Source organism: Mustela putorius, unplaced genomic scaffold, assembly GCF_011764305.1.
Source record: "Mustela putorius furo isolate JIRA1106 unplaced genomic scaffold, ASM1176430v1.1 tig00003913_pilon_pilon_pilon, whole genome shotgun sequence".
Classification (NCBI taxonomy): domain Eukaryota; kingdom Metazoa; phylum Chordata; class Mammalia; order Carnivora; family Mustelidae; genus Mustela; species Mustela putorius.
The window spans coordinates 1,355,697-1,359,578 of NW_025422060.1; the positions used below are offsets into that span (position 1 = coordinate 1,355,697).

A 3,882-nucleotide genomic window follows, 5' to 3' on the forward strand; every position below is an offset into this window, starting at 1 on the left:
TGACAGGAATTAAAGAAGTTCTAATTAAATAGAGGGATATAGCACATTAACAGAACAGAGCACTCAATTTTACTAAGATGTCAAATCTCTCCAAAATTGAAACTCCATAGTTTCAACACAATCACAATTAGGAAATATGACAAGCTGATTTAATATTTTTGTGGAAATTCAATGAACTTAGAATAAGCAGAAGACAGAGAGAGACAGAGAATTTGGAAAACTTCCGGTACCTGCTATCAAATCTTACTAGAAATAAGTCAGTCAGAGAAAGACAAATACTATATGATTTTGCTCAAATTTAAGACACAAACCAAAGGAGCAAGGGGAACAGAGAGAGAGAGAGAGAGAGAGAGAGAGGCAGACCAAGAAACAGACTCTTAACTGTAAAGAATGAACTGATGGTTACCAGAATGTAGATGGGAAGGGGATGTGTGAAATAGGTGATGGGGACTAAGGAGGGCACTTGTCATGATGAGCACTGACTGATGTATGCAGTTGTTGAAACACTATATAGTACACCTGAAACTAGTATAACACTGTGTGTTAACTAACTGGAATTTAAACAAAAACTTTAAAAAAAAAAAACATTTTGCTCAAATTTAAGACACAAACCAAAGGAGCAAGGGGAACAGAGAGAGAGAGAGAGAGAGAGAGGCAGACCAAGAAACAGACTCTTAACTGTAAAGAATGAACTGATGGTTACCAGAATGTAGATGGGAAGGGGATGTGTGAAATAGGTGATGGGGACTAAGGAGGGCACTTGTCATGATGAGCACTGACTGATGTATGCAGTTGTTGAAACACTATATAGTACACCTGAAACTAGTATAACACTGTGTGTTAACTAACTGGAATTTAAACAAAAACTTAAAAAAAAAAAAAACATTTATTAGAATGCTACAATTACCAAGACGGTATGGTACTAATGTAAAGATAAACAGATTAATGGAGTAATAATATAAAGTCCAAAAATAGACCCACACTGATATAATTACCTGATTTTTGACATAGGCATTAAAGCACTTCAAACATGAAAGAAAAATTTTTCAATAAATAATGCTGAAACTAGGGTGTCTGGATAGCTAAGTGAGTTAAAGCCTCTGCCTTCGGCTCAGGTCATGATCTCAGGGTCCTGGGATCGAGTCCCGCATCAGACTCTCGGCTCAGCAGAGAGCCTGCTTCCCCCCCTCTTTCTCTCTGCCTGCCTTTCTACCTACTTGTGATCTCTGTCTGTCAAATAAATAAAAGAGATATTTTTTAAAAAATTCTGAAACTAAATATCCATTTAAAAAAAGGAAACAAAAAATCTTGAACATTACCTGACAACATAAGTGAAAATTAAATGCAGAATTATCATAAACCTATATGTAAGAGCTGAAGCTATATATAAAAAAAAGAATACCTTTGTGACCTTGGGGTTAGGCAAAGATTTCTAACAAGAAACAAAGAGCTTGAAGTATATAAGAAATATTAATAAAATGTAACTTCAATAGAACTAAAAACTTTTGTACTCCAGAAGACAATTATAAAAAATGAGAATGCCAGGCATAGACTTGGATAAAATATTTTCAAAATACACAATAGATTATGGACAGTATCTAGAACACATAAAAAAACACTGTTAAAATATTATTCTGCTACTTGTTAAAACAGTAAGGAAGACTCGTTCAGAACTATATCAAATGGTGTTAGGACTATCACAACTGGGAGAGATTTGGCCCAAATGTAAATACAGCAGAGACAGCTGGGGACTTACAGACATCAAGCAGGTGGAGGAGTTGGTGGGTAGAAAATCACTTATGAAGGGATTTCTAGGGTAGGTTTATTCTTGCTAAACTGACTGTATCTTTAAGACCATCTGTACAAGATGAAGGCAATCCAAGGGCTTAGACATCAAAAATGGAGGATGAGGAATTTGATTAGATATCAAGGGTGATCAGATATCAAAGACAGAGGATTCTCTATTAACAAATTTAGCAACATTCTTGCCACAACTAGACAGTGAAGGCTGAAGACAAGGTCCAAGGATGAGGCCTAATCAAAAAGAGAGCCAGGAGTGCCATGGCAGAGAGGTGAGGCAGAATGAAATGTCAGAGGTAGGCCCAGATCCGCAAGGCTCTCCAAGCCTCCCCCTCGCCCCAACCTGTCCCTTCCATGCCACCCTGGCCAGAAGGCACCCTAAACCAGGCTGGAGTTCCCTTCATCCACCTCCCACCCTTGTATCCCAGCCTCATAGAGCTGCTGAGCTGCCCTGAGCTCTCCCTGGGCCCAGTGCAGAGCTGGTATCAGTGCTTCTCAGGTCTTGGGACAGGTGACATCCTGATGAAGACCAGGGTCCTGATGTTGGCAGTCTGGACAGGGGTAAGAGATTGTTGGCACCCACTGCAGGGGTGGAGGAGACCACTTACAGGTCATTTCTGATTTTGACATGAACTTGAGCAGGTTTGCATGCAGTGAATGGACTTGTAAGAAGTGATGGACTTCTTACAACATTCTAGAGAGCAGCAAGATCATCAGCGGTGAGCAATACTGGAATGAGCTTAAGCAGCTCCTTCACCACTATTATCCAGCTGAGATTGACCCACACTGCACCATCATAGAGAAGTTACTTCATCTAAGGGACTGGTGGACCAAAGCACATGATTGTCCATGCCAGCAGATGATTGAGAAGTTTCAGATAGCCCAAGTGATTAGAGTGTCCAATGCAATGCTTAGGGAGGGATTCAAGACAAGACATTCCTCAATAATCTCTAACAACATAACTTTTTCCTTTTCATCTTTTCCACAGACCTTGGTGATATCCCAATCTCCCAGAGGAGATTATCCAACAGATGAAAGTGTTCTACCCCATTATCCACACTGTGTCTAATTACACAGACTTTGAGAAAGACAGCTTCCTACAGAGACTCAAGAGCCAGCTCATGTGCACAGATAACTAACAAGAACAACTCTGTTTGTGAGAACTCTGGCTAAGTCCAGCAGTTTCCGGGCAAAACCACAGCCTCCTGCTGGGAGATTCCATAAGGGAGCTCACTATGGCTGATGGGGTTCCCAGTGTGGAGGGAATTTTCAAGATTGGTTCCTTAAATGACAAAGTGGAAGAGTGGCAGAAGCATAATACAGACTCTTAGAACATTGTGCTAGAGAAGGACCATATGCTGGACATGCTGAACAGGCTGCTATAGCACATCCAGCATCATGGGTAATAGATAGAGATGGAGGGCTCCTGAGTATACAGGCTTGGGACCAGGCACTGCAGGCCATGGAGAAAAAGAAGCTTCACCTAGAGGCTGCCCTACTGGGAGTGCTATTCCTCTCTTGTATACACAGAGAAGAGTCCAGGGAGGTGCAGCTGCTGAACCATGTCCCTCCTTCCTTTCCCAGCACTTTCTGTTGTGTTCTCCAGAGGCATGTGGGAGCCCCTGCCAGGTGGATGGGCCAATTAGATGAACACAAGACCTACAGGGTGTTGGTATTCTAGGCACCAGTTGCCCAGGGATTCTTTTTTCCCCAAATTTTTAAACATGGAAAGCTCTTCTTCAAACAGATCGAATGGTTAAAACAGATACAAAAAATTTTTTAAAAGGAAAAACAAAAACAAAACAAAACAAAACAAAAAGTGAAAAGAGGGCCTGAAGAATCTATCTGAGGTTTGGTCAAAGAGAGTCTATGTCAACAATTACAACTCAATGTTAAGAAGACAATTAATTAGAGTATTAAAAAGAAAGATTTGAATGAAAATTTAACCAAAGATGGTAAAAAAAAAAAAAAGGCAAATCCTTTTTAAACATAAAAAGATCCAACATAACAATAAATTATGGATCACTGAGAAAAATAAATTTCAATTAAATTTTAAAAAAAGATCCAACAGTTTTATTCCTT

The 3,882-nt window shown here is 39.9% G+C and overlaps 1 pseudogene; it reads left to right on the forward strand.

Annotated features, from left to right (window-relative positions):
- The first annotated feature begins 2,027 nt into the window (after nt 1-2,027).
- Nucleotides 2,028-3,230, forward strand: LOC101671814 (annotated as a pseudogene).
- Nucleotides 3,231-3,882: the final 652 nt, after the last annotated feature.